Source organism: Rutidosis leptorrhynchoides, chromosome 4, assembly GCF_046630445.1.
Source record: "Rutidosis leptorrhynchoides isolate AG116_Rl617_1_P2 chromosome 4, CSIRO_AGI_Rlap_v1, whole genome shotgun sequence".
NCBI classification, from domain to species: Eukaryota; Viridiplantae; Streptophyta; class Magnoliopsida; order Asterales; family Asteraceae; genus Rutidosis; species Rutidosis leptorrhynchoides.
Window position 1 is genome coordinate 594,134,501 of NC_092336.1, and position 15,766 is coordinate 594,150,266.

General features: G+C 31.1%; 1 protein-coding gene across 1 annotated transcript in view; it reads right to left on the reverse strand.

The window, feature by feature from the left end:
* Window positions 1–15,766, reverse strand: part of LOC139842929 (uncharacterized) — a 44,043-nt gene that overhangs the window by 13,894 nt on the left and 14,383 nt on the right. The gene's annotated exons all lie outside the window — the stretch shown is intronic.

A 15,766-nucleotide genomic window follows, 5' to 3' on the forward strand; every position in this document is an offset into this window, starting at 1 on the left:
TCAAATGGTAGATTCCAATTTGGTGTTATCATGATCGGCGCATTAGTGAGTTTCTCTTTAAGAATATTAAAAGATTTGATACATTCATCTGAAAAGATGAATGGAGCATCTTTTTCTAGGAGTTTATTCATAGGAGTGGCAATTTTAGAAAAATCTTTTATGAAACGTCGGTAAAAACCGGCATACCCTAGAAAACTCCTAACTCCTCTAACATTGGTGGGATGTGGAAGTTTAGCAATTACATCTACTTTAGCTCTATCCACTTCAATTCCTTCTTTTGAAATTTTATGTCCAAGAACGACGCCTTCTTTAACCATGAAATGGCATTTCTCCCAATTAAGTACTAGATTTGATTGTTCGCATCTAATAAGTATTCGTTCCAGATTAGCTAGACATGTTTCAAATGTATCACCGAAGACTGAAAAGTCATCCATGAAAACTTCCATGCATTCTTCTATCTTGTCATGAAAAATCGCCATCATACACCTTTGAAAGGTTGCAGGGGCGTTGCAAAGTCCAAATGGCATGCGTTTGTAACCAAAAGTACCATAAGGGCACGTGAATGTGGTTTTCTCTTGGTCCTCTGGTGCTATTGGAATTTGAAAATATCTGGAAAATCCATCTAGAAAACAATAGTAACTATTTCCGGCTAATCTTTCCAACATTTGATCTATGAAAGGTAAGGGAAAGTGATCTTTTCTGGTGGCGTCATTTAATTTTCTATAATCAATACACACACGCCATCCTGTTACAGTCCTAGTAGGAATAAGCTCATTTTTCTCATTTGTAATGACAGTCATGCCACCCTTCTTAGGCACGCATTGAACTGGGCTTACCCATGGACTATCAGAAATTGGATAAATTAGACCTGCATCTAGCAGTTTAATAATCTCTTTCTTAACTACATCTTGCATATTAGGATTTAGTCTTCGTTGGCGTTGCACATACGTTTTATGACCTTCTTCCATAAGGATTTTATGTGTGCAATACGAAGGACTTATTCCTTTAATATCATGAATCTTCCATGCAATGGCTGGTTTATGAGCTTTCAACACAGAAATGAGTTGTGCTTTCTCATTTTCAGTAAGAGAAGACGATATTATTACAGGTAATTCAGATTCACCATGTAAATAAGCGTATTCCAAATGGTTTGGAAGTGGCTTTAACTCTAGTTTCAGAGGTTCTTCTATCGATGATTTGTATCGATATCTGTCTTCTTCTTTTAGCATTTGAATTTCTTCTGTTGTTGGTTCATATCCATTAGCTATAAGTGTAGCTAACATTTCAGCTTCATCAATTGGTTCATTACCTTCTCCTAAAGAACATTCTCCTGTTCCTTGTAATTCTGGAAATTCTTCTAATAATTCTGCATGTGCATCTATAGTTTGAATATAATAACATGTATCATCTGCAGATTGTGGTTGTTGCATTACTCTATCAACTGAAAAGGTAACACTCTCATCCTCTATACTTAGGGTCAATTTCTTACCGAACACATCTATCATTGCTTTAGCCGTGTTTAAGAATGGTCTTCCTAATATGAGAGGAACTTGAGAATCTTCTTCCATGTCCAGAACAACAAAATCTACTGGAAATACTAAAGTACCAACTTTAACTAGCATGTTCTCCATTATCCCTCTAGGATATTTTATTGATCTATCGGCTAGTTTGTAACGACCCGGAAATTTCCGACCAAATTTAAACCTTAACCTTTATATGTCTCCGACACGATAAGCAAAATCTGTAATGTTGAGTCTAGAAAAGTTGAAATCTATATTCGGATAATTAGATACCTTTTGACCATGCCTGACGATTCACGAACAATTAAGTGTAAATAAATAAGAATGTGTATATATACATATATACATATATATATATATATATATATATATATATATATATATATATATATATATATATATATATATATATATATATATATATATATATATATATATATATGATTTTTGTACATAATAAATATACTATGAATATTGTGAATATAATATATGAACATTACATAATTAATAATATGTAATATATTATATGTAATTACAAGCTGAAATATTAATTGCTAGGTTAATATTATTATCATAATATTTGTATCGTTAATGTTATTATATAAAATATGATACATTTAGTTATAGAATTATTGAAATCAATATTATTATGAATAAGATTAACAAAATTCTTATAAATATTGTTATTTTAATTAGATGCAACTTATTGTTATTATCATTAATGCTGTTAATATTATTATTATTAATAAATATCATTATTTTGTTATTATTCTTATTATTAGTGTTATTTTGACTAATTATTTCTATAATTAATATTTTAGTATTAATATTATTATTAATATCATTATTTGCATTAAAACAATTATTATACATAATATTAATAAATATATTACTTACTATTTTTATTAATTTTTTTTTTATAAAAGTATTATTATTAATATATTTGTTTTTTTTATCTATCTTTTAATATTAATTATTTATAAAATCATTTAAACATATGAATTTATCATAACTCCACTGTATTAAATTTTGGATTTTATCTTCAATTTGTTAGGACATCTATATCAGTTGTTAATTTCAGAATCTCATTACAAATCCAAATACAGATCGATACAAATTTATTTCTTGTTCTTGTCTGCTAATTGATTCCAGCTGTCGACTAATAGGCTTTTTAACTCAATCCAGTTGTTAATCATTTATCACAACACCATTCACAGACTTACAATATCATCTCTCATTTTCTTTTCCCCTTCATCGTGAACTCACTACCAACACGCGAGCTTCTATATTGTTACTGTGGATGAAGTTTTCGAATAGACTCAATATCACCATTACCATCGAGTTACCTTTACCAAACCTCAACCGCCACCTCCAACTCCAACACCACTCGGCAAGCATGAACCACCACCTATGACAACCACCGTCCTTATTACCTCTATCTCTCTTTCACCACCACTCCGAAGACCACCATCACTTTGAACCCATCACCCATACCGCCACCTTCATCACCACGAACACCCAACACCATCAAGAACCTGCAAATGTTAATATTTTTACTCGAATACTATAACTACTATATATCCATCGTTCTGCTCCTACTTGCACAACAAAACCCATCATCAACGAGAACCTATGCTACTTCCTGCTGCGTTTTACTGCCGTCAAACACCACCATACGCCATATCTCATCTCCATCATGAGTCACCTATGCATCCAAAATAAATAAATCAAGGACCGAAACCCATTAAATTTTACTTCTGTCACTTCTATTTTTATTGTTCGTCGCATACCGCTACTGCACCCATTTCTTTGTACCTGAAGCTCGTTTTTAGACCCATGGAACTGTGTGTTTGCTATAACTTTTCACAGTTACTTTTCTTTTATTCAACACATTTAAACAAGAGAAGAGTGTGTTGCTGTTTGAGACATGTATGTATAAAAAAAAAATAGAATAATAATAATAGGGAATGGAACGAAGTGTCTGCCACTATGTTTTTTTTATTTATTCCTTTAACCCTACATCCATCAAAGGTGTAAAAGAAATCAACTTGTGGGCCCCTAAGTATTCTAAACCGTGTATATTGAAAAGCTACTTGGACCGAGATAGGTGGCCTGGACGGGATTAGGAGAGTTGAAGGGAAACAGATACGTACGTGTTGTATATATATGTATTGTGTAATAAAACCGAAAAGATTTGGTAGAAGAGTGGTTAAGGAGAGTTGTCAGGTAGCGAGAGGTACAGGGATCGAATCTAGACAGCTGCATGTTTTTTTTAAAATTAATGGAAAGCTGCTGGGCTGAATATTTTGTTACCAAGTTGGGCTGCGTATTAATCTGTTGGGCCGTCACCTTTTATTACTAATTGTTGGGCCAAGATATGTTGCTGGGTTCTACTTGGGTTTAGTAACAGAAGCAAAACGAGTTTATTAAATTAAATGAGTAGAACCAAACAGAAAAATGGAAACAGAAGGATGGTTAGTGTTGTTGTTTGATAAGTAGGAGGTCACGGGTTCAAGACCCGGCAGGGGTCTTTATTTTTTTTTGTGAGGCTTATTCTTAAAGGTATCCATTTATTACTTGATTATTTTGATTATTATTATTATTATTATTATTATTATTATTATCATTATTATTATCATTATTATTTTAGTATTATTATAACAACTACTTTAAAACAAATAATACTATATAAAAATATGTTTAATAGATATAATATAACTATATTAATTTTTTTTTTATTTAAAATATATAAAGTGAAAATAATTTAATAAAATATACCAGTTATAAAAGGATATCACTAATAATTATATATATAAATTATTCGATTACAATTATACGTGTTAATATATATATAAATGATATAGGTTCGTGAATCCGAGGCCAACCTTATTCGTGTTTAATGGTGTTATATGTATTTTTACTACAAAATACAGTATGGTGAGTATATAGTCCCTTTTTGAACTTTAAATATTTTTGGGCTGAGAATACATGCGCTGTTTTTATAAATGATTTACGTTATGGACACAAGTGATTAAAAATGATATTCTGCGGATTGATGTGCTAGGTAATTTAGTTATATGTTATAATAGCATGTAAGCGCGAATCCTAAAGATAGATCTATCGGGTTTGACACCCCCATCCAGTAGGCTGCACTAGACATAAGAACTAGTGGGCGGATGTTTAGTACTTCGAGGATTATTTATACACTTGCGAGTGTACATATCTATATCTGCGAAGATGACTTATTATATTATTGGTAAGGTTGATTACTGAGGCCTCAACATAAGCAGAATGATTTTATACACTTGCGAGTGTATTATATTTTTATATATGAAATCTTGTGGTCCATAGTTATAACGCTGCTAGCAACAAACCTATATATCTCACCAACTTTATGTTGACATTTTAAAGCATGTTATTCTCAGGTACGAATTAAGTCTTCCGCTGTGCATTTGCTCGTGTTAAGGACATTACTTGGAGTCGATCATCGCAATGGGACCAGATGTTGATGATTTCGTCCCCTATGGATTGGGTCGGGTCGTCTCATAGTTGTATGCTTATTTTGGTTGGTTTCAATTCTCCAAGGTCTAGTTTAGCGTATAGTGAATACGGCATTAAATTTATACTAGCACCTAAGTCTGCTAATGCTTTTATTGAACTAAGACTACCCAGAAAATATGGAATTGTGAAACTTCCTGGATCAGATAGTTTTTCTGGTATCTTATTCAACAGCACTGCTGAACAATTAGCATTCATGGTAACAGCCGAGAGTTCTTCCATTTTCTTTCTATTTGAGATTAGATCTTTCAAGAATTTAGCATATCTAGGCATTCCTGAAATCACATCAATGAAAGGAAGATTTACATTTATCTGTTTAAACATATCCAAGAATTTGGATTGCTCGGCTTCAAGTTTCTCTTTCTTCATTTTACTCGGGTAAGGAAGTGGTGGTTGGTATGGTTTAACATAAGGTTTATCCTTAACTTTGTTATCTTTATTAACCTTCTCAACTATCGGTTCTTTTTCCTTATCTTGATCAGGTTGTGGTTCTTGTGGAGTAGGAATAGCTTCATCAGAAGTTACAGGTATTTCAGGTGGTTTAAGTGTTGTACCACTTCTTGTGGTAATGGCTTTAGCTGTTTCATTCCGGGGGTTAGCATTTGTATCACTAGGTAGACTTCCCGGTTTTCTTTCACCTATTAACCTTGCTAGGTTACTTACTTCTTGTTCCAGATTTTGAATAGAAGCTTGTTGATTTCTAAATGCTTGAGCATTTTGTTCATTAGTTTGTTTCTGAGATGTGAAAAACTGCGTTTGAGTTTCAACTAGCTTCGTCATCATATCTTCTAAATTCGGCTTTTTATCATCGGTTTGTTGTGGTGGTTTGTTTTGAAAATTAGGTCTTTGCTGATTGTAAGTATTGTTGGATACTTGTTGATTGCTAGGACCTTGTTGGTTGTTGTATGAAATATTTCTGTTATAATTCTGGTTTTGATTGTAAATAGGTCTTGGTGGTTGATAATTATTCTGATAATTATTTCCAGGCCTTTGGTTTATGTATGAAATGTTCTCTCTTTATTCCATTGTTAGTTCAATACTGAGACAATCTTTTGTCAAATGTGGTCCTCCACACTGCTCACAACTAATTCGTATTGAGTGAATATCTTTAGTCATCTTTTCCATTCGTCTCTCGACAGCATCTATCTTTGCGGAAATGGAATCTAAGTCATGGCTAGAATCGGCTCTAGCTGCTTTAGATGATCTAACGATATCTTTTTCTTGGTGCCACTCATGTGAGTGGGAAGCAGTGTTATCAATAATTTTGTAAGCATCAGTTTCGGTTTTCTTCATAATAGAACCACCAGCTGCTATATCTATGTCTTTCCTTGTAGTGATGTCGCATCCTTGGTAGAATATTTGTACTATTTGACAGGTGTCTAAACCATGTTGCGGACATCCTCTTAATAACTTTCCAAATCTTGTCCACGCCTCATATAGAGTTTCATTCGGCTTCTGTGTGAATGTAACAATTTCTCCTTGAAGTCTTACGGCTTTAGATGCAGGAAAGAATTGTTTAAGAAATTTTTCAACTAAAACGTCCCATGTATCAATCGCCCCTTCAGGTAACGATTCCAACCAATCTTTGCCTTCTCCCTTTAAAGTCCAGGGAAATAACATGAGATATATCTGTTCATCCTCTACTTCTCGAATTTTAAATAGTGTGCAGATCCTGTTAAAGGTACGAAGATGTTCATTTGGATCTTCCTTTGGCGCACCACTAAATTGGCATTGATTAGTCACCATGTGTAGAATTTGTCCTTTGATTTCATAATCTGGCGCATTAATGTCTGGATGAGTAATTGCGTGACCTTGTCCAGTGCGTTTAGCTCTCATTCGGTCTTCCATACTTAATGGTTCTGTTACTTCCATAATTGAATTTGTTGAATCGAAATCACTAGAAGATTCTGATTTAATGGTTCGTTCCTCAACAATCTCTGTTTGAATGATTGGTGGTTCCGGATGAAAATTTAGTGGTTCAGGATCTATGAATCGTCCCTGAATATTCTCCGGATTCTCAATTGTGAGGTCGGGTTCAAAAAATGGATTATCGGAAATTTGAACTGGAGTACTTGGTCGACTGGATGACGATTCTAAAGAAAAATCAACGGCAGTAATATTTGCTAAATGTCTTGATCTAGTTACAGGTGGTGAACGTACAAAAGGTGGTGAACGTCTTGCTCGGTGCATTCACTGAATATCCTATTAATTTTTAAAAGGAAAGATAAAATTATAATAAGTTATCCAATTAATAGACTTTTCTGATTTTTCCCACGTTTCGAATAGCCAAAAGATGCAGCAGAGGGGCAGGATTCGTTTGGTCTCAATATAATTGAGGGCTGTTTGGCTCCAATAACCCGGTCCACGTACAAATCCAACTATTACTACGAACCAGAAAATTTTGATGTCTATCAATTTAACCACTTAAAATAAATTTTCGTAATTTTAAGAAATTTAGATAAGAAGTAGAATAAAAATCTATGTCCTAAAACTAGAATAGCGAGAAATAAGAAAGAAAAAGAGTTCGTCGAAAAAGGTCGAAAAAGAAAAATGGTTGAAAAATAAAAGGTGACGGAAAAATAAAAGAAACTTATAACACTTAAAAACACTTGACTAACCTAACCTTATTACTACAACTAACTTAAAATTATAATCGCAAATTGAGATTACTAATTGGAATGATAATTGATACATAGGTAAAAGTCGTCTAAAAATATTAAAGCTTACAGGAAAAACTAAATCCCAAATGGAAATAACTTAAAAAGAAACTAAAACTTAAAAAGGCGTCGCAAAATTCTAAAGTACCTAAATCTTAGTCTAAAGAAAAAGCACTTAAGGAATTCTACGGCAAAGCCTAAAAATCTAGAAGTAAAAATAACTATGGCAAAAACTGAGTTTAAAACTAAAAACTAGCGAAAAATACAAATATTACGCTAAAACAATTAAAAAAAGACAAAATATAAAAATATACAAAAAGTTGTAAAAATTACAATTTTTATAAAAATATTATTTTTATATTATTTATTTTATAAAACTATTAATTTTATATTTTAATTAAACTAATTTAACTAAATAAAACAAATAAATAAAAACTAAACTAAACAATATAATATAAATAAACTAATTAGGGTTTAAAATTAATTAAAATTAATAAAACCCGTAATTAATGCGAATTAGGGTTCCTGTGTACCCGTGTCAGGTCTGCTCCGCGAGTCGTGGTATTCTATGCTTCAAACTCCGCGAGTCGCGGGGTTTCAAAATTCAACTCAGGTACAGTTTTGAAATTCGACGCGTTTTTCTTTTTTATTTTTTTTTTATTTTATATTTTCTGTTTTATATTTTCTGTTTTAAAATCTAAAATATTTATATAATAAAAACTTATATATTTTAAAAACTAAAATAAAAATAGAACTACTTTATAATTTTATAAATAAAAATCTTAAAACTAGATTTATATATATATTTTTTTCGGTTTTTTTTATGTTTTAAATAAAAACAAAATACTTAAATAAAACTTATATTTTTATAAAATAAAAATAAAGAAACTTTATAAAACTTAAATATTTAACAAAATCTTAAAAATACTTATATTTTTGTTTTTCTTTTTATATTTTTGAATATTTAAAAACGTATTTTTTTTACAAAAACGTATTTTTATAAAAGTAAACTAAAAATAAAAATCTTTTTTTTATATTAGCGTTGCGCTTCCGGCTTTTAAGCTAGATAAATCCCCGGCAGCGGCGCCAAAAATACTTGATGTTTAAAGCTAAGGGGTATAAAATACTATTAATTTTTACAAGAAAATACTATTAAATACGATACAATTTTACACAAGATATTTATTTATTTAGAGAATGGATATACTTAAACCTTGCTACAACACTTATAGGCAGTGTACCTAATCGTACAGTAGTGTAGTTTTTAGTAAGTCCGGTTCGTTCCACAGGGAAAATCTTTAAACAAAGCTTAACGCTATATTAGTTTACTTTTATAAAAATACAAATATATATATAAGTAATATTATTATTATAAAAGGGGGTTTTTATCGTTTAATGACCGGTTTGTCGATTTTAAAACTTTAGTCGCAGTTAAAACCAAATGTAAAATAATAAATAAATACAAGACTTAATTTAAAGCGTAAAGTAAATAACGATAATGAAATTGCGAATAATAAAAGTGCGATAAAATAAACTTGCGATAATTAAAAAGTACGATAATTAAAAGTGCAATTAAATATAATAACAATAAATAAAAGTGTTATAATTAGAAGTGCAATTAAATATAAAATAAAGGAAATAAAATATGAAATAAAAGAATTATGCTTATTTAAACTTCCGTAATCATGATGTTTGACGTGTTGATTTTAATTTTATGCCCATGGGTTAATTGTCCTTTGTCCTGGATTATTTAATATGTCCGTCTGGTTTTTGTCCATAACAGTCCATCAGTCATAAATATAAGGTGCAAGTGTCCTCGTCAAATTATCCTTATACCCGAAGTTAAATATTCCAACTAATTGGGGACTTAAACTGTAACAAGATTTTAATACTTTGTTTAATAATTACACCAGGATGTCGACTGAGTGTAACCCAAGGTTTTAATATTTTGTTATCAATTATACCAAGTGTCCTTGTACATAATTTCACCCCTGTTTTAATTATTCTAGTGGCTATTAATCCATTCCCATGTCCGGTTAAATGAACGATTATTCGTACATATAAATACCCCGCCCATCGTGTCCGATTGAGTGTATATGGTAATTTATAGGGACGTCCAATTGTAAATCTTTAAATTAACATTAATAAACTATCATTTAGTTAAACAAATATAAAGCCCATTAATAGCCCATAGTCTAATTTCCACAAGTGTCGTTCTTTTGTCCAAACCCCAATTATGGTACAAAGCCCAATTACCCAATTTTAGTAATTAGCCCAACATCATGATTACTTCGGATTAAATAAGCATAATAATAACTTAGCTACGAGACATTAAATTAAAAAGGTTGAACATAACTTACAATGATTAAAAATAGCGTAGCGTTACACGGACAGAATTTCGACTTACACCCTTACAACATTTGCTAACATACCCTTATTATTAGGATTTAAAATTAAAATTAAAATTAAAATATAAATTATAAATATAAATATTACGTATATAGATAGAGAGATGGATATATATTTTATGTATTTTCATGATCAGAATGCGCGAGCTTTATAGGCAGTTTCTAATTTTGGGGCTCCGCGGCTCGCGTAATTTTTGCACTGCAAACTCCGCAACTCGCGGAGTTTGCTTTTACAGCTCACACAAGTTTGGAGCCTTTCTTGCCGACGGTTTATAATATATTATATAATATATAAATAATTATAAGAATTATTTAAATATTATATTATATTTATGTGCATAGTTGATTCGTAATTTTTAGTCCATTGCGTCGAGCGTTGAGAGTTGACTCATGTCCCGGTTCCGGATTTTCGAACGTCCTTGCGTACAATTTAATATCTTATACTTTGCGTTTTGAATCTTGTACTTTTGTAATTTCGAGACGTTTCTTATCAATAATTGGAACCTCTTTGATTGTCTTTTGTACTTTTGAGCTTTTTGATCGTTTGCATCCTCAATTCGTCGAATCTGTCTTTTGTCTTCACCTTTTATTATTTAAACGAATATCACTTGTAAATAGAACAATTGCAACTAAAAGCTTGTCTTTCTTGAGGAATAATGCTATGAAATATATGTTCGTTTTTAGCATTATCAGTAATACCCGAGAAATATTTATATCTCACATTAATATGTTACATTGCACATTTTTTAAAATTCTTGAAAACACCTTAGAACTATAATCAACGATTCAGATTCGTTAACCCTAATAATGCTGATGAAGCAGCAAAGGCCGTAGATGGTCTTAATGACCAGAAGCTTGATAATAAAGAATTGTGCATTGGAAATGCTTAAAAGAAAATCTGGTATTGAAAGACGGATTGAGCAAAACATGAAGGAAGCTGTGGACAAATCTCAAGGACTAAACCTGTATTCAAAGAATCTAGATGATTCAGTATCTGCTGAAATCATTAGCAATTACCCTGCTCCTTACTTATCTTAAATCCTTACAGAAGAACTTTCCTCATTATCATTTGATCTTAGAAAATTCTAAGATATCATCATATCTTTCGTCATAAATATCCTCGATGTTTCTGAAGATATCTTCATAACTATTCTTGTCCGCAATAAATTATCTCTTTGCGATATCTTTGTTACATAATAAAGAAAACTGTTTTAGTTTCTATATTATGTAAAATTCAAGTTTAAATTATTAATGTTTTGAAGAAGTGTTGGGAATTGAAGCATGAGTTAGTATAATATAATGAGGTCAGGCCAACGTGATTATAATACAGTAAGTCATGCTAAATTTTTAATGGAAGATGATGATTCATAGACTTATTAATCATCATTTGCCATGTTACACGACTCTTACATTTTACTTAATCTCTGAACATATCAAGAACATATATTCTTGATAGTTCTATCCCCAGTAATTCTTGTAATATAACAAATCAAATCATGACATTACGTTCCTTCCTGCTTAGAACATTATGTTCATTTGAAACTTCATACCTACAAATTCTAGACCATTACTCGCTTTACTTAGAGTCGAGAGGAGAATAAAAAGGCAAAGAGCTTCGACAAATAAGGGAAAATATAAAGTCTGATAACAATACTGAAATTACAAACCGTGTATATCAATGCGTATAGCAATATAAAGACACGGGAGAACTAAAAACACGATAAATCCTAGAGCATAATAGAAGTAAACACACTCCTCTGGTGGGAGTTGGAAAAGAAGGAAGATTGTGGCGATAACCAATATAAGGTCAAGAACAAGAACTGGATTGAGCATATTAAAAATCTGTTGGAAGTATGAATTGAGGAAGAAAGTATAGAAGTGGTGAAGATAATGAAACGGAAGAAGCTAATTTATAGTGAAATTCTAGACACAGCGATCGAGACAATTCACCGCATTTAATTAAAGAAAATCCTAATTTTCTTAATTACCGGAGAATCAAATCTTATAAAGATTATGAAGATTTCTTTAAATCCCTTGAATTCCGGAAATCGACTTTAACCATATCAAAAGTTAACATGAACATTTAATTTCCTCATTTCACTCTTTTGTGATAGTTTCATTTATACTCTTTCTATAATCGAATCGTTTTAACCATATTATTTAATGTCGATAAAACTCTATTTTTCAACTCATATTCATCATTCTTGTTGTAAAGAATGACGATCTCTATCAAATTTCATGATTATGATTTTCATGAACTCCTCTCTATTTTGTCTACCCTAATATTGTGGCATAAACGCTCAAGGTTTAAATAAGCTCACTATTATTCATCACACATTTCATGTATATATTGAAATGCTTGTATAACGTCATCATCTCTTTCTGAGGAAAACCTAATCAATGACACTCTTGTTAAATCCTTTAGATAACCTCCGCATTAATAATAAAATGCACTTCGTAGAATTTATGGATCGTAAGATTTAAACGCTAGAAACACAACAATATCCTATTAGTTGGAATTCACGAAAGGCCCCGAGCATACCTGGGAACGTGAAGACCAAATAAAACGAAAATATACTCACCTGTTTACAAACAACGCCGACTGATGACAACAACTAAATTTCGGGACGAAATTTCTATTAACAGGGGGATACTGTGATAACCCGTAAATTTTCGGCAAAATTTAAACAAAAATATTTAAATGATTTCATTTAACCTCGACTAATTCCGAAGAATCATGAACAATTATTTGTAAATAATTACGCATTAATTTGATATATTAATATTATTATTATTAATATCCTTTTTAAACAAGATATCAATAATTAATATCTTTATTATCAGTATTGTTATTATGAAAAAAAAAATATTGACAAATATTCTTGGAAAAGTAGTAAATCAATTTGTTTATTTTAAAAAAAATATATAAAAAAAATCCTTAAAATAAATGATTTTTTTTAATAAAATAAATAAATAAATAAATAAATTACTTTTTAATTAAAAATTATAATGGAAAACTACTTTTATTATTTTATTTTGTACATTATCCCATGACCTAACATTTAATACTTTTGAATTTTAAAATCCCATTAAAAATTAAAATATTTCTTTTTCTTTTGATTATTTTATTCTTTTTACCTAATTTTTTCAAGTATAAATACCCCTCATTTCTCATTCAAACTCACACCAAAATTTCTCTCATTCTCTCTTTGAAGAATTACTACTAGTAAGTATTCTTTTCTTACTTTTTACTTTTTACTTTTTACTTTTTACTATTTATTTCGGTTTATTATTTTTTACCTAAACATGTAAATAATGTTATAAATTATATGCAATTAAAATTAAAATAAATAACATGTTATAATTAGTAATATATGTTACTAAAAATTATAAAAGTATTTTTATGAATTAATATATAGGAGTTATAATTAAAATCAAATTAATGAATATATATGTATATACGCACCTAAAGTGAAGGTTATAATTAAAGATAGCGTACAAAGACTACAAACATCACCGCTACTTGTGGCCTAGGGTGATCCTTGTTACCATTAAGGGACGCTTGTAGATCTCGAATGCCAAGACTTAGATTCTGGTCAAGAGATCCTGGGCCGCTCGGTAACAATAGATCATTCGAGTGACTTGCATGTTAGCGACAAAGTTTGGGCGAGATTGTACAACATCTTTGTTAAGAATTATAACCCGAACATTCTTAAACTAGAAGCTTACTATAAGTGGAAGTTTTTCATAAATAGTAGGTTTCCAAAAATAGAAACTTTTGAGAAATAGGAACTTTTCTCGAAAACCGTCTCTGTCAATATAGTTGCTATATTAATAAACATACTTTATGTCAAGTTAGACATTAACTAATCAAACGTTATACCTCAAGGTTGATATCCAGATCACTTACTTGCTTTACTTTCCTTCTTGCATGAAATACTTCAACTGCTATTTAATGTGAGTTTCATATGATCCCTTTTACTCTTTACATTTTTGGGCTGAGAATACATGCGCAACTTTTATAACTGTTTTACACGTATCAACTATTAAACTGTGATATGTTGGGCTATGACCAGCAAGTCCCCAACCGACAAGTATAAACGATAACTTGTTACGGGGCAAACTTGAAAGTCTAGTCTAAATATCAGTATTAACTATTACACTGTGATATGTTGGGCTATGACCAGGAAGTCCCCAACCAACAAGTATAAACGATAACTTGTACGGGGTAAACTTGAAAGTCTAGCCTAAATATCAGTACCAACTGTTAAACTATGCTATACCCGGCTATGTCCGACTAAGTCCCTACAGTGATATTTTTAATTGATGCGGCATTCTTAATTATTGGGGATAGGCCTATCGGGAGTAACATCCCTGATACATTTGACTAAGTCTTTGTATTACTTGATAATGAAATTAAACGACAAGGACAGAACAACTTGTCACGGGGCAAACAACGTTTAATCTAAATATCACGCACTGGCATAACTTTTTGATCCTGCGGGAGATCAACTTTTGGATCTTGCAAGATCTACTTCACAAACTAAATCTTGTGGTCTAACACTATTACTGAAATCATTATTTATGACAAACCTATGAACTCACTCAACCTCGTGTTGACTTTTTAAGCATGTTTATTTTCAGGTACTTAAATATTACTTCCGCTGTATATCTACTGCTTTGATGATGATTGCTTGCTATGCTTGGAGTCTTCATTACATATCAGATCAATTAAAGACATATTTATCTTCCGCTGCAAAACTCAACAAAACGTCTCATGTAGAGTCGTTCTCGTTTATACAACTGTGATTTGATATAATTAGACACAAATACCCCAGGCCCTATTTGGGGGTGTCACAGATTGGTATCAGAGCAGGTTGTTGTAGAGAACCAGGATTGCATTTTATGTGTGCCTTATACAATTAGGTACCTTAGCAATGTAGGACTACAACTTTCCTTGACCGTAGTGCCTTTACTTGTTGCCTTTAACTGTTAAATGCTACACTATGCTTTAGAAACTTTACTTATCTTAGAATGTCAAGCCAACGTAAGAACTCTGCTCACTTTCCTAAGTATTATCTAATTACGCCATCGCATTTAAATGCGACACCATGATTTCTGAAATTCTTGACATTCCTATGTCATCTATCATGGTTTTGTGTATTACATATGTATTACATGAAATATTATCCATGATTTTTGAAACTCCTATAATTGTTATTATTCATACTCAAACGTATATAACTCCCTGTTATATCACGTACCTTTATGCCTTATACCTTTATGCATCGGTTTGCGAACCAGAAAATGTCATTGGGTTATCACAGTATACGAATTGAAAGTCTTTAATCGAAAGATTATTAGATTACATACTTATCATTTTATAATCTCAACACGTCATACTGCCATTATTGCATACGTGGAGTATATCTTATCATATCTTATCATATCTATCTCAATAGACTTTGTCTAAAACTTTTCCTAAATTTCCTCCGTAAATCACGAAAATCTTTTGCTATATATACGTATTCAAGGAGACGAATATATCATTCAATATTCAACACCCATTTCATATCAAACCCTATTCCAAACACATAAAATGGATTTCTCACCTGATTCCTCA